Genomic DNA, 23,286 nt, shown 5'->3' with positions numbered 1-23,286 from the left:
TTGGATCCCAAGGTGTCAGGGGCCAAGTAGCAGCACTGAACTGTCAAAGGCAAGGTAGACATAGCTACCATAATGGACAGCAGAGACAAAGTAGCAATCCAAATAGTCTAACATGTGTAGCACTCTGGCATTGGCTAATTAATCATGGTGTTCCTAGAAGTGAAATTGATAGGAAGCCTACTGCTTCCTACTTAAATTATATAAGCAGAAAACTTCTAGGCCAAATGGACAAAAGACAATTTGAATTATAAAAGCAGAGAATCATAACCCATCATTCAATTTCCAGACTCGAGTCATTTTACAGACCCAGAACTTCCTGAATGAAGGGGAGGGTGGGTCCTCTTGAGGAAGGACTCCATTACATTACCAATCGTTTCTGCAGTTAATCTTTCTCTCATCCTTCCGCAAGGAAACCTCTGGCCTTTTACCAGGGTAACTGTGCACTGGGGAAAGGAAAATTATCAGACACTTCAGTGACTACTGGACACTGGCTCCAAGCTGATGTTAATTCTAGGGGACCCAAAATGTCACTGTGGTCCTCCAGTTAAAGTAGGGACTTAGGAGGGTCAAGTAATTAATGGAGTTTTAGCACAGGTCTGACTTACAGTGGGTCCAGTGAGTCCCTGAACTCATCCTGCAGTCATTTTTCCAGTGCCAGAATGCATAATTGGCATAGACATACTTAACAGCTGGCAGAACCCCCACATGGGCTCCCTGACTGGTTGATTGAGTACTATTATCGTAGGAAAGGCCAATGGAAACCATTAGAGCTGCCTCTACCTAGAAAAATAGTAAAAACAAAACAAAACAAAACATTATCACATCCCTGAAGGGATCACAAAGATTAGTGCCACCATCAAGGACTTGAAAAATGTAGGGTGGTGATTCCCACCATATTTCTGTTCAGCTCTCCCATTTGGCCTGTGCAGAAGACAAATGGATCTTGGGGAATATCAGTGGATTACTGTAAGCTTAACTAAGTGGTGGCTCCAACCACAGCTGCTATACCAGATGTGTTTCCATTGTTTAAACATATTATACGTATTTTTCATATCCTTATGTATACTCTCTGTCCTAGTAAAATATTTCAATGTCAGGACATTTTAATTGCAAATATATTATACTTATTGTAATTATATAATATCATAGAAGTATTATATATAATTATATGATACTATCTCAATAAGATAGCATATTATTAAGCACTAAAAATCATAGTTTCAGTAAATGAGATTAATAGAGTTTGTAGTGATCAGAAAAACTTTTATAAAATGTAAAAAATAATATGATATATATATACATATTCCACACAATATGAATTAGTATCAGCTAAGTATATATAAAATGTGTGCAGGTGTACACACAAATACATAAAATTTTTCTAAGTGTGTTAAAGACAGGAGACTTAAAAATAATTGAGAAACCTGGTTCCAGAATGTGGTAGAGAAACTCAACATTTTTGCTAAAAATTTGAATCTTTCAGTAAGCGTGGGGAAATTTCAAACAAAGGAGTATAATGGAAATCTTTCCAAAGCTATTATCTTTTAGCTACCAACCATTAGAATATAAGATTAATATGGAATGCTTTTAATGCAGCTTAAATGAACACTTAATCTGTTTGTAAAATTACCTACAATCTTACAGAATTAAAAATTAATACAAATACAATATGGTACATTTATTAGTCTTTTCTCATGCTACTAATAAAGACATATCCAAGACTGGGTAATTTATGAAGGAAAGAGGTTTTTTTTTGTTTGTTTGAGACAGAGTTTTGCTCTTGTTACCCAGGCTGGTGTGCAATGGCGCGATCTCAGCTCACCACAACCTCCACCTCCTGGGATCAGGCAATTCTCCTGCCTCAGCCTCCTGAGTAGCTGGGATTACAGGGACGTGCCACCATGCCCAGCTAATTTTTTGTATTTTTAGTAGAGACGGGGTTTCACCATGTTGACCAGGATGATCTTGATCTCTTGACCTCGTGATCCACCCTCTTCAGCCTCCCAAAGTGAGGAAAGAGGTTTAACAGCCTCACAGCTCCACATGGCCGAGGAGGCCTCAAAATCATGGCAGAAGGCAAAGGAGATGCAAAGGCATGTCTTACATGGAGGCAGGCAAGACAGCATGTGCATGGGAACTGCCCTTTTATAAAACCAGCACATCTCCTGAGACTCTTTCACTCTCTCAAGAACAGCATGGGAAAAATTGGTTCCCATGATAGAACCACTTCACTCCAGTTTCCTCTTATGACACATATGAATTATTGGAGATACAATTCAAGGTGAGATTTGGGTGGGGACACAGCCAAACCCCATCAGTACCTAATAAGAGTTGAGGATCCTTTTAAACTAGGGATTAATACAAGTGATACTTTAGCTGAGTTTAATAAATTACTATCCCAAATACCATTATGATAGTTAATGTTGATAAAATAAATTCATGTACACATGGAAGCATATTACATACATACACACATTAAAGGTGACCAATTTAAAAACCAAATACTTTACTTACTTGTCATGCCAAAGACTGTCACATAAATATGTTTCTCTGATTTTTAATGTTTGCCTTACTAAGTTCCAAATGGGTAGAAATAATAGCTCAGGATAAGCCAATTAGAAAAATGCCCCCAGTCTAGACAGGCAAAGCAGGTGACTTTAAACTAGTTAGAAATAATTGTACCTTTTTCAATGGGGCATAGCATATACATTTGTGAGTGCAGCAAAGTTGAATTTTAGCTTCCACAAACAATCTCAGCTGGAAAATTTTGCGCATTGAAATTGCACAATCATATATTGTGCATAGCTGCCTAATAGCCTTCTTGGTGATTCACAATGTACAAGTACATAGAGAAAGATATGGAGGTCTTAAGCAAACATAGTGATATCTTCTATATAACAACTATTCTCCAAACTTGTGTGTGTAAAATATAGTAGGTATTCAATGTATTTATTAAATAACAGGTATGAAATAAACATTTCTTCTGTCACAAAAACAATTTATATTCTATGAAGATGGTATTCCAGGAAGCTTTCCTTAGCTCTTACCCACATTAAATGATCCTACCTACTTTCTACTATAAAAGTTTTTCACATATTTCAAGGTGAAAATTATTTTCAGAATGGTGAAAGTGACCAGTAATTTAACTTCCAGATAAGTAGAATGTGATTATACACTTTAAAACAGGGAAAAGAAAAGATGACATTGTTTGATAATTGGTTTCTGTGTCTTTTGTGCATTTTTGTAAGATAAGAATTGCAAATGTGCAATGTTCATTTAAAACAGCAGCAGCAGAACTAAAAAGGAAAATAATTTATATTTTTGTACTGGGCCATCAAAATATTCATTTTCCTTTTTCATTAGAATCACACAAATTGAATATATAATGCTAGGAGATCTTAAAAATAATATGAATTCATACTACACAACAAGAAATTTTATCTTTAGTAAAACTTGATTTTAGTATTTTAATAACAAATTAAAGTATTTTTAATTGCTGCACTCTACTTTTTTGTATAATCTTAAATGTCTTCGTCAAGTTTTTTGTTTGTTGGCTTTTTTGTTTGTTTGTTTTTGAGACAGAGTTTTGCTATCCTTGCACAGGCTGGAGTGCAGTGGTACAATCTTGGCTCACTGCAACATCTGCCTCTTGGGTTCAAGCAATTCTCCTGCCTCAGTTTCCTGAGTAACTGGGATTATATGTGTTTGCTGCCACACTCACTTAATTTTTTGTATTTTTAGTAGAGAAGGGGTTTCACCATGTTGGCCAGGTTGGTCTCAAAGTCCTGATCTCAGGTGATCTGCATGCCTGACTGCTAAAGTGCTGGGATTATGGGTGTGAGCCACCCTATCTGGCCTTTGTCAAATTTTAATATTGGGCTCTGCTGATCTGTTTTCTTAAAACCTTAAGTAAAATTGATATAATTTTTTCCTTAAATGTTTGGTAGACTTAATCAGTGAAAGCATCTGGGCCTGGAGTTTTCTGTGTGGAAAGAATTTTGATAATTTATTCAAATTTCTATACATATGGCACTATTCTGGTTTTCTGTATAATCTTGTGTCAGTTTTGGTAAACTGTATTTTCAAGATATACGTCCATGGCATCCAGTTTTCAAAGTAAGGCTTCCCTTGTTACTATTTACTATCTATGTAATATGCAGTAAATATAGTTTTATAATTTTAAAATTAAATTTCAGATTATTACATAGGATTGAATGGGGAGAAATTTGATTAATTCAATTATTTCAGCTTCTAATCATTTTCATTCCAAATGAACAATGAAAAATATGGTGTAAATATGCTATATGCATAAAATTTTACATTTTATTTATTTTTTGAGTGAGAAAATATTTTTACACATAAATTATTTGTAAATTATTATATTTAACATTGCAGTTTATTTAACCTAAACTATATTATTTTTCACTGATAATATGTTTCCTTGTGTCCTATATGCAACAGTTTTTCACCTTTCATTGCTTCAAATTATATTAAATATAGTGATTTCAACTAAAAATAAAAATTTTCAGCATCCTCTGGGAACTGATAACTGGTGATGATAATGTGTAAATATGTAGGCAATGCCAGCATGATAAGTTAACATCTACTTATTTTAAACTGAATTAGCAATCAGAAATCACAAGTCATTTAACAACAAAGCAAAACAGAAAACAAGTGAAAATGTCATCTGTGATATGTCCCATTTGCTTTATGAGAACTCAATTAATATCCTTGTTAAGTATATATTGCCTTAACAGAAAATACAGAGACAGAAGACTTTAGTAGAATTCAGGAAAACATTATTAAATTATTTTTTAAAACAACAAAAAGATACATAAGATATTAGTATCCTTCATTTCTGACACAAGATGGTCCACAAAGCTTTAGGAATAATTTTTGTTTGAAGGCCTGTTAATAACTTGCACTGTTCAAGTTTAGAAACCAATTTTCTTATAAAAAATATAATAAATATTGTAGTTGTTGTTTCTCATGGATAATTCCCAATTTTTAAGCAAGTATGCATTTAAAACTTAATACCTAATTCACACTTGGAACAACAACAACAAAAATCTGAAAAAATCCTTCTTCTTATGTTCATGTTATCTCATAATCATCATACAAATTACATTTTTCCAAGTACTTCTGTGAAGATTAATATGACATCCAATACAAAGCACATGAAATGAATCCAGGAAATAAGCTACATTCATCCAGTATAAAGGGCAGTGCCAAATTTGACAGGGGGTTGGCACTTAATACATGCCATTAGTGATTTTAATATGAAACAGGTTTTGTCTCTAATGCTTTAATACTTCTGAATAAACATAGAAAGGAATCATTCAATGCTAAAACATTTTTTCTTACGCATCAGGCATTTTGTCATTGAACTCAGGATATGTCCCCTTTTCTAAGGATTTTTGTGAAAAGACTTTTTTGGGGACGTATGTTGAGTTCTTTCTAAGAATTTTTTTTTTTTTTGCTTTCCATTGATTTTCATTTAAAAAGCAGATTGAATAATGGCTTTTGTATTTAGAATAAATCTTCATCTAATTTCTCTGATAAAAACACTTGATTGTCATCCTGCAGTAGGTAAGAACAAAAATAATTTCCTATCTAGTATTAAAAAGTTCTTATTTCTTTGTTATTAATCATGTTTTCTACAATATTTCTTATGAGTGGTAACCTACAAAAAAATTAATGAAAAGTCATCCAAGAGAATTTTTCAAGAAGTGTGTAAGATCTATTTTTCACCGCAAAAGAAAATTCAGTTAGAAATGTGAACCTTGATTGTATTTTATATTTTTAGAAAATCTCTTAAAAATCTGAAAAACCAATCTTCACTATCACCAGGAATTAAATCTAATGTTATGCAAATACTTAGATAAAATCCTATGTCATCTTCATTAATAGTCACTCTAAAAATAGCATTACACATGAATCGTGAATAATGTAGAGTTGTTTTTTGTCAATTATCTCTCTACTAGAAAACTATTTAATCTCACAGACACTAAATGGAATAAGCCACCCTTTTTTATTCCCTGTGGATTGAGTTTTTCTGGGAACAACAACAACAAAAAAAATCTGCTTCTTCCCATGTATCTATTAATGAAACAGAGTGAGTGTTTAGGTTTAATGGTAAGAATATTTTACCTATTGGTTACTTTCCATATGTATCTGTTGAGCACTTTTTGATATTTTATTCTAGGCTAGACACTGAAGATAAATGAAACACTAAAACAGCTCTTTCACACTTGCTATACTATTTAAAATAATCTCAGTTGCAACTCATAGAAATTATAAATCAAATGGCAAAAACCATGGGATATATTATCTCAGGAAACAAGAAATCCAAATGCAGGCTGACTAAAATGTTAGTTAATTTATGGCCATTGTCAGTACTCATGATTCTTTTATCTTTTTTGTTTTGTCAGCCTCAGCATGTTCATCATGATTACAACATATAGAGCCAGCAACATCCAATGAATGAAGAGGGTATGTTTCTTCTTGAGTACTTTTATACCAATGGAAACTTCCAACTTTAGTAGATTTCAACTACTTTATCATTGGCCAATGTTAATCACATGTCCTTTCATAAACTAATTACTGTCAGTGACAACTGGTTTACCATGAATAATTTAAACTAATATTACAGCCTCCCTTTTTATCTGAAGATATTATGATGTTTTATTAACACATGACCTTTTAATGGAGAGTTCCACATCAAGTAAATTAGCATGTGCTGTTCAGAAAGTTTATCAGGCACTCATGTTTCTTGACACAGTTTTTCCTTTTCTTTAACTTCTCTGCACTCCAGTGTTGTCTATATTTTGAATTTCTTTTTAGGCTTCAAGAGTCAATTGTAGGTTAAAAAACTAGAAACAGACTTAACTATATTTTACCTTATAAAACAAAACAAAAATAAATAATGAGGACTCTTTATAAGTAGTAAGAGTTGTTCACTATTTCAGAAAAAAAAATTTACCAATGGAAATGTTGCTCATAATTTTGTCACGAACACAATGCACCTGCATTAGTTTAGATTTGTAGTAGACACATACAGAGTGTCTCTGCTTTGTTATGTCTTCCAGCACAGTCATGCTTCAGCATTCACATATTAAAATATCATTTTATTATAGATTATGTTTTTTTAAAAAAATGACCTATCAATCATAAACTGTTTGCTTTCTGTCCTACCAGGATATAACATTGGGAGTATATCGAAGCAATCAATTATGGTGGAAACACAGTAGAAGTGAGATTAAATTTGAGTAGTTCCAGAGGACAGAACCAGGTTGTACATGGCTCAGACTCTACTGTGTTTCCACCTTGCTTTCAACTCACGCTGATAGATTTGTGAAGAGTTCCCTATAACAGATTGATGGAGTCATTAAAAATATCAGGCCTGATTTATTGATGGTTATACATAATATGCTGTGGCAGTACAGGTTTCATATAATCAGGAAGGACAGTAGTGAAGGAAGATTATAAAAATGGACAAATGTGAAGTTATATTTTTGATTGTCCACTGTTGCTGTAGGGATCTTTAAATAAAAGTATAATGGGTTGCTTTATGGTAGTGTTTAATGTTTTTTTATTATTTAGTTAGAGAAATGGAAATGATATGTTTGAAACATTAAGACTAGCAAGACTAGAGTAGGGCTATGTAGGTACATCTCTCAAAGTGGGCATCGCTTGTGAATATATTTCTCATGTAAATATTCTCTCATAACCAGAGAATATCCAAAGCAGAGGAGTTTTTCCATAATCAGGTGAAAAAGATGATACAGTTTATGCATTACTACTTTTTTACCAGTCACATAGTGTCCACTTAACAGGAGATTAATGGTCTGAAGTATAGCTAACATATCATGGTGGCAGGAATGTTGGTTATGGAAAAACTTAACAACATCTAATTCCCCTTACCAGTGACAATAATTCCCCTCATTGAGGAATTCAACATAGAATCCCCCTCATTACATTCTATTATAAGCAGACACCAATGCTGAGCTCCCCATGGCACCAACAGTAAGGAATCTTCCAATTAGCTGGTGGCAGATTGAAATCACTGGGTCCTTTTCATTATGAACAGGGAAGTAATTTGTTCTAATTGAAGATAATTAATCTAGATATACATTGGTAATAGTAATTAATAATAGCCAATAATAACACTTTAACCTTGATGGTGGTTATCTCACACAATATTTCCACCAAATGTCCTTGGGTAGTCCCTTTCAAGAGGACTGAGGCCTGATACCTCTATGATTTTACTTTTAATAGTAATTTTTAAAATATATGTTTTCCACTTCATTGATGAAATTGTATCTTACTATGTATTTAGCCCTTTTTAAAACTATTCTAGGATACTTTAGTTAAACTTTAAAGTTATAAGAATGAAAAAGGCAACACAAGTGGGTTATTGGAAGTGATGATGAGAAGTATTAATACTTTTATCTCTTGATTTATAGTTTTTTTTTGACTCTAGAAATTGGAGATGCAGCACCATATATTTGTCATTGTTTCAGTGAACATCATATATTCTGGAATAGAGTGTTCCACTTCATCGGATGCTCTTCCCAAGTTGGCACTCTTATTTGATCCTTTAGTAGGCCATTCTATTATTTTATTACACTGACAACTTCTAGATGGTGCTTTGCATAATAAAACCTGTTTATAAAGTGGTTACGTGACCATTATTCCATGTCTTTGTAGTACAATGGTCCCTTTATAGGGGCAACTTATATGGGAATATAATGTAAGTAAATCTAGCATTCTTCAAGTACTAAGATAATAGGGCTGACAGCAGTTTTATATACTAGGAAGATAACTTATATTCAGAGTTAGAGTATATTCTAGTAAGACTGAATTACTATCCTCTCCAGGGTATACAGAGGCCTACATAATTAAGTTGTCTACAAGTAGCCAACAGGTCATCCCTAATAAATGGTACAATATTGAGAGGTGGATTTGGTTCTCCTCTGATGGCCAGGTATATATTCATCAAAGACAGTATCTCAATCAGCTTTAATAAAAGGCCTAGGCCACTAGGTCTATGCATAGCCTCTATCCACCATTGCCACTCTGCTCATGGGTTTATTGTCCAAATACTATAGTGGCCAAGAAGACAGACTACCTTCTGTCCATCTGACAAGTCATTTTGTATAAATGATGTTTGTGTACCTTCCCTGGAAGGGATGCTTCATGATGAAGATTACAAAATATATGTATTATAAAAAATCTACTACCTTTTGTTTGCATTTATTGGTTGTCTTAAACACTTTATAGTGGATATTGTGATGTATTGCTCAGGTACCCTTTTGAGGACTAAGGCTTTTTTCTTATCTCTTGAGTACTTCCATGGATGGAGGCTCTCAGCTGAGTCACTCTCCAGGAGTTGCCCTCAGTGAAAGTAAACAACCTTTCCCAAGGTCATTGTCTATCCTTGATGGCCACATTTAATGGCTGGTTAATTACCAAGCATTCAATGGGGCTGGTTAATTACTGAGGTATAAACTTTGGTATAAATTAGGAAAACTCAGATATTCCCAAAGACCTTTGTTGAGATAGACTTTCGTTGAGAAATTGTCACAGTTCAATTTCTCTTTTATTCAATGCTACTAACTTCATCCCCAACATATGCCCCTGAGGGCACTATCAAATAATTTACAGAAAGAAAAACAGTCTCAATCTCTGAAGGACAACATAAGACAGTTGGTGCCAGGAGTGATGTGAAGAAACAGATATGAAAATTGGATTTTGGTGCTATGTGACCAGCTAGCAAGGAAGACTCCATCCCTGGAAATGAATGAAATTTAAAAAGTTATCAGAATACAGTGGTCATGCAAATTTTAAGAAATTTTCATTGGTAATAAATTGAAATGCTATACCAGGGAAGGAAAGGTATTGGTAAGGGCAATATCCAAGCATTTGAAAAGCTTAGATAAGTACAAATTATGGAATCTATGAAATTGAATGGCTTTCTGGGTGCTTTTAATACATTGTAGAAAGTTGATAAATACTGAAAGTGATTACTTAACACATTAAAGGCTTAGTTTGAAAGCTCAAAGGCTTTTCTTGGCAACATGCAAACAGCCTCTTATCTTTAGCAGCCAGAGGGCAGGTAAAGACAAAGATTTGACCTAGGAATTATCTATAACATTATCTTGAAGAGTTGCTACTGGAGAAGTGTGAATTCTCAACCTCATTAAATATGTGCTACCAAGTTCAGGTTGTTTATAGGGAGGGAGAGGGATATTGAGAAATGAGGTATCTAGGTTAATGCAAAAATACTGAATTTTGGGATTCTTCTAAACCTGTGCTCACAATGGCCCACTACTTTCTGTTATTAACGGTGAGTGCAGTTTCTTGCTTGAAGATGAAATAGAGACCTCTGACTTGTAAGAAAGCATGCCCCTTCTCCAGAAGTTACCCTCGCCACTTCTCTGGGCTACTAGGCTAATAAGTACAGTTAAGCTACAACATAACATGACCAGGGAAGGGCTCAACCTACTAAGACAGGAAGGGTATATAACTGAAGAAAGCTTCAAGATGCATCCATCACATACTGGCAGGATCCTAGGGAATGCATAGAGCCTGAAACATGAGGATGCTGCATCAACAGTAACAAAACTTAAAGTTGGATAGTGGCGAGCTTATAATTATAGGACACTCATATGGTACAAATATATCACCTTAGCAAGACTTCTAGAATGTGATAATAACACCCTTTTAGGATGGTTCCTGGAAGTTGGAGAAAGTGGTGGCTCATAGTTAATAAATAGAAATGCCAGAATTTCCACAAAAGACAGTGAAATAAGAGATTAAAAGCCTCAGAAAAATGGACATGCTTGAGTAGATAGGCCACCTAAGATCAGGTAGCCCACCAATTGGGCTAAGTTCTACAGGTATGGTAGAGGTGATGGGGAGAGTCAGGAGACAGTTGCTTTTTTAACCAAAACAATAAGTAACATTCTATGGAAAGGGGTACCACCACTTCTGAGGAACTCACTGGTGATTCAGTTGTGGAAGACATAATAGGAGATGCTGTTTCAGAACAGGGATCCCTGATAGCAACAAGATGATAGAATTCCTGAGTAACAGAGGCCAGATGGCAGAGCTTTAGCGTGTGGATGTCAAAGTGGCAGCCAAAGAAACCTGACTCTGACAGCTATGAAAATAGTAAGTTATTATGTTCCTATGTGCAAATTAATGTGCTTCCATTATAAAAACTGCACAATCTAAAATTGGGGGTCAGGAACAATAGAAAGCCAGTTTGTTGAAGGCAGCTGCCCCTAGAAATATCACGGTGTTTCTCTAAGGTTTTGACTTGAGCCAGTTCCACAGTTAAAAACCCATTTGCCAAAGGAAAGACACAGTCTCTATTAAGAAACACCCTGAAATACCATGGAAAGTGAATACAATAATGAATTTATCACTCTTTCCCAAAAGAGACCTACAGCCACTTACTCAGATACGCTGGACAAACGTGAATACTCAATAATTGAACAAAGGATCACACTATAATGAATCACGTTTATCCACTATATTAATCCTATCATGTCAATCAGACCAGATTATATCTTCAAAGTGAAAAAATAAATTGTTGCCATTTGTGCATTCTATTGCTTGAAAAGAAGCCTTTTCAGGTTCTATATGTAACAAATTCCATATTTGGAAATATTACTTCAGCAAGTTTATTTATTGTCATAAAATGCTCCTAGTTTTGTATGAGACACAGAGCAACAAAATGCTCTACAAGATACTCAGTCTGTGCTCCTGATGGCTTTACTGTTTGGGTCACAGACTCACATACTCTATGGTGTTAAAGGTATTGGTGCTAAGGAAAGGTGCCATGTAGTATTTGTACCCAGCACCAATAAAATAATCTGAATGAAGGCTCCTAGGTTTCTGGATGAAGCTTATGCTATTTTCAGTCAAAAATTGTACATTTGAAAGACACGTTTTCCTAGTATTGATGGAAAGCCTGACCATGAGCATTAAGAGATCATGGAGCAAAGCTTCCTATACTTAGTTGAGTTCTCTCAGGCCTACCTAACCATAAGGATGAGCAGATCTAGCAGCATTTTAAGATGAATTGTGCAAAAGCAGCAACAGATGACATGGGGCAGACTGCAAAAGAAGGTGGTCCAGAGTTCCATTGACAGCCAGCACTATTGCACTGGCCTCTTTCAGATAATACTTGTAGTCTCATGGGGAATTGAAAGAACAGTAATTTAGGACTAGAAAATCAAGGCCAAGTTTGAATTAGAGATGGATGAACTTGTATGTTTATGCTAGTCAAAAACGGACTGCTAAAGTCCTACAGTACCTCTTGAAGTAGCTACAAAAGACAGAGGTTAGTCCCTTTGTGTATCGGATGTAGTGATTGATTCTGAATATCAAGAGAAAACTGGGTTGTAACTACATAGCACAGGCAGGAAAGAATGTGTCTGGAGCCCCTGAGATTCTCCAAGGAATGTTTTGGTTCTCTGATGTCATGTGGTAAATTTAATGTAAAACTATAATAACCAACTCAAGTAAGAGTGCTAAACAGTCACTGATGATCATAAGTCATAGGGTTGCTTTCTTAATCTATGTACTTTCTACTTAAAGGGATTGTTGGGTTTCCCACAATCTGGTCAACATTCCTAAGTGGGGAGTGGAGGATAAGGGAAGGTATGTTCTGGCAAGTAGCAGTTATTTGGTCTTCTGCTGACTGCATGCATCCTATGACTCACTTTGAAGTCATGTACCCAGAATACATTTTCACAACACTCCGCCCCTCCTGACTGACCTTATATTCTTACAAGCCCCTTATTCCTTGAGAATCTCAGGCTTCCTTGAGGGGTGTTTTAGGGAGGGTGGATGCATTATTTGCAAACTTGGTGCCACATTGCACGATGACTCTACAGCAACATTAGAAACACACACAGGAGAAAATGCAAAGCAAAAGAAGTACTAACAAATGTTCCCACCAATTTCCCCAATCTCTAAGCTAATGTGAAAATAACTGTTCCTATAATGGGTGGAATCATTTATTTGTGCTGCCATGTGATACAACAAGAGGCAGCTAGAGATGGAAAGATAAAAATCTAGTAGGTACTTGTAAAGGTATATCCTCTTTTCAAACAGTGATTATGATAGTGGATTTGTCCAAAGTGGTCAAAATAGTAGCTGCCTGGGAAGGCTTCCCAGGAGAAGCATATCATACTTGCCTGCTGGGAGAGGTAAGAGTGTCTCCCACATGATTATTCTTTCTGGAGTCTTAAATCCCAGATCAGGAGCCTGATCACTTCTCGCTGATGCAAAGTGTGAGTGCCCTTGCATTAGTGTCTCCTTCCCTCAGGATCAGAATCTAGTAGGTGACAGGAAGCAAGGTCAGGAAGGTGAAGTCCTTCTTCCACTGTGAGACAAAGTATCTCATCCAGCCTGACAGGGTATTCCTGTGCCAGTCTCCACTGCAACAGCTGTCTTCTGGCTGGATGTCCCAAAAGGTATGCATTGCCCTAATGCACTTAGTAGAGGCCAAATGAGGCAAGAACATGTCTGTCTTTGTTTGCCATAGTTTTACATATAGAGGTAGCTCATCTGTCTTATCATATGGAGCAATATGGCCTACTGGGTTTTCATCCATTAGTCTAACAGCTCATGGCAACATTTTGTCCACCCAGCCAGAAGGTAAGTTTAGAACGACTTGTAGGAGAAAAAAAAAAATCTTCAGAAGTTAACATGATATCATCGATGTCATGTGATCATGCAATGCTGGAGGTGGGGGAAGGGAGACAGCAGAGTTAAGTCATGAGCTACCATTCCATGGCAGATTGCAGAGCTGTGTCTTTCTGGTTTTATTTTGCTTTTTTCACTTCCCAGTACTAACTGATTGGGCTTGATCAGTGAAGCATAGTGTTGAAGCCCCTCTTGAGTACCCTGGGAAACCTCCTGGGGTAACAGATGGGTGTTACCACTGATCCTGCAGACTGGTCCTTGGTGAGCGTGAGGCTGGGAACACATTATTACACTGATATTTGAACATAAGAGAAAAGAATGCAACAACAGCTGCCAATATGAGCTCATTGGCTTCAGAGGGGTTTTAAGCACTAGCCATAGTACCTCTGGTCGCTCAGCCTCCCATAGCCCCTACCAGAGTGAAAAGCTGGCCCATCTAAGATTCCCCAACACTGACAATCCAGACCTGGCTCCTGTACTCCCACTTCTTTCTTCCAATGTCTTTCTTGGGTTGTTTCTACTTACATCACATCTGTCTCTTACTTACTGGTTCTTTTTGCTTTAAACTTACACTTTCATTCCCACATGTTTTTTTGTGCATATCTCTATCTCTTGTCCTCTGTGTCCCAAGAGGAAGCACCCTTATTATTTCTAGTTTTAATTACCATACGTTAATTAGAATTTTATTCCTTAATAATCATGAACTTGCATTCTGTAGATTAACATCATTTTATAAATTCCAGAAATGTTTGCTTCCTAGAAGTTCCATTTATTATGTTAATTAACAGACCCTAAAACATAGTATTTAGTGTTTCCTTTTTTTTTTTTTTTTAAATTTTTTATTGGATTATAGGTTTTGGGGTACATGAGCAGAGCATGCAAGACAGTTGCGTAGGTATACACATGGCAGTGTGCTTTGCTTTTCTTCTCCCCTTCACCCACATTTGGCATTTCTCCCCAGGCTATCCCTCCCCACCTCCCCCTCCCACTGGCCCTCCCCTTTTCCCCCCAATAGACCCCAGTGTTTAGTACTCCCCTTTCTGTTTCCATGTGTTCTCATTTTTCATCACCCACCTATGAGTGAGAATATGCGGTGTTTCATTTTCTGTTCTTGTGTCAGTTTGCTGAGGATGACGTTCTCCAGATTCATCCATGTCCCTACAAACGACACAAACTCATCATTTCTGATTGCTGCATAATATTCCATGGTGTATATGTGCCACATTTTTCCAATCCAGTCTATTATCAATGGGCATTTGGGTTGATTCCAGGTCTTTGCTATTTTAAACAGTGCTGCAATGAACATTCGTGTACATGTGTCCTTATAGTAGAAAGATTTATAGTCTTTTGGGTATATACCCAGTAATGGGATTGCTGGGTCAAATGGAATTTCTATTTCTAAGGCCTTGAGGAATCGCCACACTGTCTTCCACAATGGTTGAACTAATTTACACTCCCACCAACAATGTAAAAGTGTTCCTTTTTCTCCACATCCTCTCCAGCATCTGTTGTCTCCAGATTTTTTAATGATTGCCATTCTAACTGGCGTGAGATGGTACCTCAATGTGATTTTGATTTGCATCTCTCTGATGACCAGTGACGATGAGCATTTTTTCATATGATTGTTGGCCTCATATATGTCTTCTTTCGTATAGTATCTGTTCATATCCTTTGCCAACTTTTGAATGGGCTTGTTTGTTTTTTTCCTGTAAATCTGTTTGAGTTCTTTGTAAATTCTGGATATCAGCCCTTTGTCAGATGGGTAGACTGCGAAAATTTTTTCCCATTCTGTTGGTTGCCGATCCACTCTAGTGACTGTTTCTTTTGCCATGCAGAATCTGTGGAGTTTCATTAGGTCCCATTTGTCTATTTTGGCTTTTGTTGCCAATGCTTTTGGTGTTTTGTTCATGAAGTCCTTGCCTACTCCTATGTCCTGGATAGTTTTGCCTAGATTTCCTTCTAGGGTTTTTATGGTGCCAGGTCTTATGTTTAAGTCTTTAATCCATCTGGAGTTAATTTTAGTGTACGGTGTCAGGAAGGGGTCCAGTTTCTGCTTTCTGCACATGGAATCCTTGCCCCATAGCTTGTTTTTGTCAGGTTTATCAAAGATTGTATAGTTGTATGTATGTTGTGTTGCCTCCGGTGCCTCTGTTTTGTTCCATTTGGTCTATATCTCTGTTTTGGTACCAGTACCATGCTGTTTTGATTACTGTAGCCTTGTAGTATAGTTTGAAATCTGGTAGTGTGATGCCCCCCGCTGTGTTCTTTTTGCTTAGAATTGACTTTGCTATGCGGGCTCTCTTTTGGTTCTGTATGAAGCTCATGGTGGTTTTTTCCAGTTCTGTGAAGAAAGTCGATGGTAGCTTGATGGGGATAGCGTTGATTCTGTAAATTACTTTGGGCAGTATAGCCATTTTCACGATATTAATTTTTCCTAACCATGAACATAGAATGTTTCTCCATCTGTTTGTGTCCTTTCTGATTTCGTTGAGCAGTGGTTTGTAGTTCTCCTTGAAGAGGTCTCTTACGTTCCTTGTGAGTTGTATTCCAAGGTATTTTATATTTTTTGTAGCAATTTCAAATGGCAGTTCGCTCTTGATTTGGCTTTCTTTAAGTCTGTTATTGGTGTAGATGAATGCTTGTGATTTTTGCACATTGATTTTATATCCTGAGACTTTGCTGAAGTTGCTCATCAGTTTCAGGAGTTTTTGGGCTGAGGCAATGGGGTCTTCTAGGTATACTATCATGTCGTCTACAAATAGAAACTATTTGGCTTCCACCTTTCCTATTTGAATACCCTTTATTTCTTTTTCTTGCCTGATTGCTCTGGCTAGAACTTCCAGTACTATATTGAATAGGAGTGGTGAGAGAGGGCATCCTTGTCTAGTGCCAGATTTTAAAGGGAATGCTTCCAGTTTTTGCCCATTCAGTATGATATTGGCTGTTGGTTTGTCATAAATAGCTTTTATTACTTTGAGATACGTTCCATCGATACCGAGTTTATTGAGGGATTTTAGCATAAAGGGCTGTTGAATTTTGTCAAATGCCTTCTCTGCATCAATTGAGATAATCATGTGGTTTTTGTTTTTGGTTCTGTTTATGTGGTGAATTACGTTGATAGACTTGCGTATGTTGAGCCAGCCTTGCATCCCTGGGATGAATCCTACTTGATCATGATGAATAAGTTTTTTGATTTGCTGTTGAAATCGGCTTGCCAATATTTTATTGAAGATTTTTGCATCTATGTTCATCATGGATATTGGCCTGAAGTTTTCTTTTCTCGTTGGGTCTCTGCCGGGTTTTGGTATCAGGATGATGTTGGTCTCATAAAATGATTTGGGTAGGATTCCCTCTTTTTGGATTGTTTGAAATAGTTTTAGAAGGAATGGTACCAGCTCCTCCTGTGTGTCTGGTAGAATTCGGCTGTGAACCCGTCTGTACCTGGGCTTTTTTTGTGTGGTAGGCTCTTAATTGCTGCCTCAACTTCAGACCTTGTTATTAGTCTATTCATAGTTTCAGCTTCCTCCTGGTTTAGGCGTGGGAGGACACAGGAGTCCAGGAATTTATCCATTTCTTCCAGGTTTACTAGTTTATGTGCATAGAGTTGTTTGTAATATTCTCTGATGATGGTTTGAATTTCTGTGGAATCTGTGGTGATTTCCCCTTTATCATTTTTTATTGCATCTATTTGGTTGTTCTCTCTTTTATTTTTAATCAATCTGGCTAGTGGTCTGTCTATTTTGTTGATCTTTTCAAAAAACCAGCTCTTGGATTTATTGATTTTTTGAAGGGTTTTTCGTGTCTCAATCTCCTTCAGCTCAGCTCTGATCTTAGTTATTTCTTGTCTTCTGCTGGGTTTTGAGTTTTTTTGATCTTGCTCCTCTAGCTCTTTCAATTTTGACGATAAGGTGTCAATTTTGGATCTCTCCATTCTCCTCATATGGGCACTTATTGCTATATACTTTCCTCTAGAGACTGCTTTAAATGTGTCCCAGAGGTTCTGGCACGTTGTGTCTTCATTCTCATTGGTTTTGAAGAACTCCTTTATTTCTGCCTTCATTTCGTTGTTTACCCAGTCAACATTCAAGAGCCAGTTGTTCAGTTTCCATGAAGCTGTGCGGTTATGGGTGGGTTTCTGATTTCTGAGTTCTAACTTGATTGCACTATGGTCTGAGAGGCTGTTTGTTATGATTTCAGTTGTTTTGCATTTGTTGAGCAGTGTTTTACTTCCAATTATGTGGTCAATTTTAGAGTAGGTGTGATGTGGTGCTGAGAAGAATGTGTATTCTGTGGATTTGGGGTGGAGAGTTCTGTAAATGTCTATCAGGTTTGCTTGCTCCAGGTCTGAGTTCAAGCCCTGGATATCCTTGTTGATTTTCTGTCTGGTTGATCTGTCTAGTATTGACAGTGGAGTGTTAAAGTCTCCCACTATTATTGTTTGGGAGTCTAAGTCCTTTTGTAAGTCATTAAGAACTTGCCTTATGTATCTGGGTGCTCCTGCATTGGGTCCATATATGTTTAGGATCGTTAGCTCTTCTTGTTGTAATGATCCTTTTACCATTATGTAATGGCCTTCTTTGTCTCTTTTGATCTTTTTTTGCTTTAACGTCTATTTTATCAGAGATGAGAATTGCAACTCCTGCTTTTTTATGCTTTCCATTAGCTTGGTAAATCTTCCTCCATCCCTTTATTTTGAGCCTTTATGTATCCTTGCATGTGAGATGGATTTTCTGGATACAGCACACTGATGGGTTTTGGATTTTTATCCAATTTGCCAGTCTGTATCTTTTGATTGGTGCATTTAGTCCATTTACATTTAGGGTTAATATTGTTATGTGTGAATTTGATACTGCCATTTTGATGCTAAGTGGCTGTTTTGCCTGTTAGTTGTTGTAGATTCTTCATTATGTTGAAGCTCTTTAGCATTCAGTCTGATTTTGGAATGGCTGGTACTGGTTGATCCTTTCTATGTGTAGTGCCTCTTTTAGGAGCTCTTGTAAAGCAGGCCTGGTGGTGACAAAATCTCTGAGTACTTGCTTGTTCACAAAGGATTTTATTTTTCCTTCACTTCTCAAGCTCAGTTTGGCTGGATATGAAATTCTGGGTTGAAAGTTCTTTTCTTTAAGGATGTTGAATACTGGCCCCCACTCTCTTCTGGCTTGTAGTGTTTCTGCCAAGAGATCTGCTGTGAGTCTGATGGGCTTCCCTTTGTGGGTGACCCGACCTTTCTCTCTGGCTGCCCTTAGTATTCTCTCCTTTATTTCAACCCTGTTGAATCTGACGATTATGTGCCTTGGGGTTGCTCTTCTTGCGGAATATCTTTGTGGTGTTCTCTGTATTTCCTGCAATTGAGTGTTGGCCTGTCTTGCTAGGTGGGGGAAATTTTCCTGGATGATGTCCTGAAGAGTATTTTCCAGCTTGGATTCATTCTCTTCGTCCCCTTCTGGTACACCTATGAAACGTAGGTTAGGTCTTTTCACATAGTCCCACATTTCTTGAAGACTTTGTTCATTCCTTTTTGCTCTTTTTTCTCTGATCTTGGTTTCTCGTTTTATTTCATTGAGTTGGTCTTCGACTTCAGATATTCTTTCCTCTGCTTGGTCAATTCGGCTATTGAAACTTGTGTTTGCTTCACGAAGTTCTCGTATTGTGTTTTTCAGCTCCTTTAATTCATTCATATTCCTCTCTAAGTTATCCATTCTTGTTATCATTTCCTCGAATCTTTTTTCAAATCTTTTTTCAAGGTTCTTAGTTTCTTTGCATTGATTTAATACATGATCTTTTAGCTCACAAAAGTTTCTCATTATCCATCTTCTGAAGTCTAATTCCGTCATTTCCTCACAGTCATTCTCCGTCCAGCTTTGTTCCCTTGCTGGTGAGGAGTTTTGGTCCTTTCTAGGAGGCGAGGTGTTCTGGTTTCGGGTGTTTTCCTCCTTTTTGCGCTGGTTTCTTCCCATCTTTGTGGATTTGTCCGCTGGTCGTCTGCGTAGTTGCTGACTTTTCGACTGGGTCTCTGAGTGGACACCCAGAGTGTTGATGATGAAGTATTTCTTTTGCTTGGTTTTCCTTCTACCAGTCTAGCCCCTTCGCTGTACGACTGCTGAGGTCCGCTCCAGACCCTGCTTGTCTGGGGTGCACCTCTAGCATCTGTGGCACAGCGTGGGATGCTACCAGTTTCTTTTTCTGCTATCTTTGTCCCAGGATGATGCCTGCCTAATGTCAGTCTTTTGGATATAGAGGGGTCAGGGAGCTGCTTGAGGAGACAGTTTGTACTTTATAGGGGCTTAATTGCTGAGCTGTGCGCTCTGTTGTTCATTCAGGGCTGTTAGGCTGCTATGTTTGATTCTGCTGCAACAGAGCTCATTAAAAAACCCCTTTTTTTTTTCTCAAATGCTCTGTGTTGAGGGGTTTGGGCTTTATTTTTGGATGTCTGATGAGGTGTCCTGCCCAGCTAGAAGGCAGACTAGCCACTGTTCGACTGCCGAGGCTCCGTCCTGCTGTTGTGTGATTCGCCCTGTTCCTGCAGGCTCTGCTGTGGTCTCCGCCACGCCTTGCAGCGGAATCTCTTCGTTGTAGCGTGTTGCCTCAGCAAAGGCAGGCTGCGTCAGCAGTGGGTGTGTATCTCAGTAGGGACGGGTTGCCTCGGTATCGGCTGGCTGCGTCAGCAGTGGGCGTGTATCTCAGTTGGGGCAGGTTGCCTCGGCCACGGCTGGCTGCGTCAGCTGTGGGCATGTATCTCAGTTGGGGTGGGTTGCCTCGGTAGTGGTGGACGCCCCTCCCCCACAGAGCGTCTCAGACTGTCTGCTTGGGATAGTTTGAAATTGCGGTTTTGTTTGTCCCACTGGGTATCCGAAGCAATCTGTTCCTGCAATCCCCTGGACTGGCCTACTGTCCAAGTCTCGTTCAGTCTCAAGTCCAGCCCTCTCAAGTCTCAGGTTGCCAGTTCAACAGGGCACCCGGACAAGCGCGCCCTGTGGGGATTGCTGGGTAGGGCCTTCCGCTGCCGCCCCGGCTGCTGGCTTCGCCAGGCAGACCTACTGCCTGGCGTCCCGTGTCTTTTTTATACTTGGAAGTTTCCCCGTTCTGTGGGCAACAAAGATCAGTCTGGAATTCAGCTCTGACTCACCGTTTGTGGATTCAATGCGAGCTCCGATCCTGGGTTGTTCTCACAGAGCCATCTTAAGTCCTCCCTCTTCGCCAATCATATTTAGTGTTTCTAAACCATGTAAAAATAAGATGCCAAAAGTATTCAACTCTGCTTCCCTGAAAGTGCAAAGAATGAGCATTTAGCTATTTTCTTAGACTTCTCCAGTGACATCATGGTTCAAGATAACATTGAGAAACACTGTGGTATAATTATTAGTGCCTATAAGTGTAGATTTTTTAGGTATAATTGATTGATCCAATTTGTAATGTTGGTTCTGCTTTAAAGATTATTTCATAAAACAATGCATCAACTATACAACTATGATGTTCAAAACCATTATCTTATTTAAATTTACTTTTCATAAAAATTCATCAGTGTAGAGGTATTGACTCTTATTTCAAAAATTCAATATTCAGCAACTTGCATAAAGTTAATAATTTACAAAAAACTAAAGAAGGATTAATGGAAAAATCTGTTTCATCTAAAAACTTTTGCCTTTATATATTTTGCTATAGAGCAACATATAAATCAGATAAATAGATCATTTCTAAAGTTGAAGCTATGATGGGTGCACTGGAGTCCATCACAGATCTGAATATATCTGAATATCCAACACCACTGTGGTCCCCAAAGAGACTGGATATTATTGCACTAGAATCTTTTATAGCCTAAAATTATACCTAATGATACAAATAAAAGATAACAAAACATGTTCCTTTACTTCAAGGGAGCTTATACTCTAGTAGGAAGATAATAAATTAATGTACAAGATAGTCATAGCTATAAAATGCAACTAATGGTAGCAGATTCATTTGGTGTATGGCAGAAGGGAAGTAGAAGTGTACCTTGAGGAATGAGAGATGACTATACTGATGAGTCATGACTGAGACTTAACAAATATTTATCAAATTATTAGTCAGACAAGAGTTGGAGAGTTCTTGAATCATGGAGAAAGGCATGTGCAGAAGCCAAATAGCATGAGAGAGCTGAAACATTCAGAGCAGAGTAAATATTTTGGTGTTTTAGTAAGGTGAGAGTATCAAGTCCCTAGTTGAGGTAGTCTTCCAGAGAGTGCCATGGATTTATAATTTATCATATTGATAAATTATATTTGATAGAGGCTGCTTAAGCAATCAAAGCATAGAAGTGACATCATTTCATGTGGGTATCAGACACCTAACTCAGTAAAGATATTAAATTGGTTAGTAGGCAAGAAACAGGACAACCAGTTAAGAAAAAATTGTAATAATCCTGGTGAGAAATGGATAACAGATAAACTAAGGATCTAGACTGGAACAGGGGCAATAACAAAAGAAGACATTTTGAAACACACAGAAATTAAGGTGTTTGTGGAACAATCATGTGAAGATATCCTGTAGAAAGTTTGACTTTAAAAAAAGAAGAGTATACAGTTCACAAGAAAATCTGGCTCTAGAGATGCGCTTTAAAGTCAACAATAATTAAGTAGAAATTATGTGTTCTTAGGCATGGATAAAATCACTCAAGAAAGAAGTGAATAATGAAAAAAGAAAAAAACACTATGACTAAGAAATCGTTTTAGGAAACACAGATATTTTAACTGTTGGTTGAGGGAGATAACTTTAACCTATTCTCTAACTAAATATTTCATGCCTGTGGTGTTATCAAGATTATCAATGGCTTTCAAGGATTTCATCTTTTATATATGTTAGTACCAAACATTTGATTAGGGACAAGGTCGGGAAGATAACAGTTCAACAATTTAAATATTTGTTCTGCCCTGTATTCATAGTACAAATTTATCTTCTCAATCATATTAAGGGATACCCAGTAAAAGAGGCAAGGGGTTGCTGAATTACTAGAATTTCCAATCTGCGTGTTCCTCAGGCCACTTGTTTAGTCTTTAGTCCTGCTTATAAGTCTGAGTAGGCAATTGTAATTAACTGGTAATTAATGTCATCATTTTAAAAATTAGTATATTTTTAATATTGCTGCCAAAGTCACTAAATTACATAACTCTTTAGTTATAACAAAATGGTTTCACATGCACTAGAGCAAGAGTTAAATCCCATCTTATTTCACTTTTCAAACTTTGATCAGTTTTATTTTTTACCTAAATTTAACAAAAAAGATAGGATGTAAACATGGGGAAGTGAAAGGTGAGATGGAGGGTCTTCTTTGAGATTGCATGAACACAAACAAGGGAATGCATGTTATTATAGGCAATGAGGAACTGAAGAGGGTAAATTTGAGTAGAGGCTTTCTTTAATGAGGCAGGATTAGGATGAAAGCATTTTAAAGAAGGAGAAGTCTGGATTTCACTCTATAATATTGGAATTTTATTCGGTGAGTGCTTATCTGCTATCGTGTATATGGCTATTGTGATAGACCTTGTAAAATGATTTGAATTGGAATAGAGTTGGTGGCTACAGGAATAA

At 37.2% G+C, this 23,286-nt stretch overlaps 1 long non-coding RNA gene across 1 annotated transcript in view; it reads right to left on the bottom strand.

Annotated features, from left to right (window-relative positions):
- Positions 1 to 14,744: 14,744 nt before the first annotated feature.
- LOC144577507 (uncharacterized) overlaps positions 14,745 to 23,286 on the bottom strand; it is an 84,316-nt gene continuing 75,774 nt past the window's right edge. Inside the window, exon 3 of the long non-coding RNA XR_013521643.1 lies at positions 14,745 to 14,880. This is a non-coding gene — a long non-coding RNA (uncharacterized LOC144577507). The remainder of the gene's footprint in view (positions 14,881 to 23,286) is intronic.

The sequence above is a fragment of the Callithrix jacchus genome, chromosome 8 (genome assembly GCF_049354715.1).
Source record: "Callithrix jacchus isolate 240 chromosome 8, calJac240_pri, whole genome shotgun sequence".
Classification (NCBI taxonomy): Eukaryota; Metazoa; Chordata; class Mammalia; order Primates; family Cebidae; genus Callithrix; species Callithrix jacchus.
This window is presented reverse-complemented; position numbering and strand designations above follow the sequence as displayed.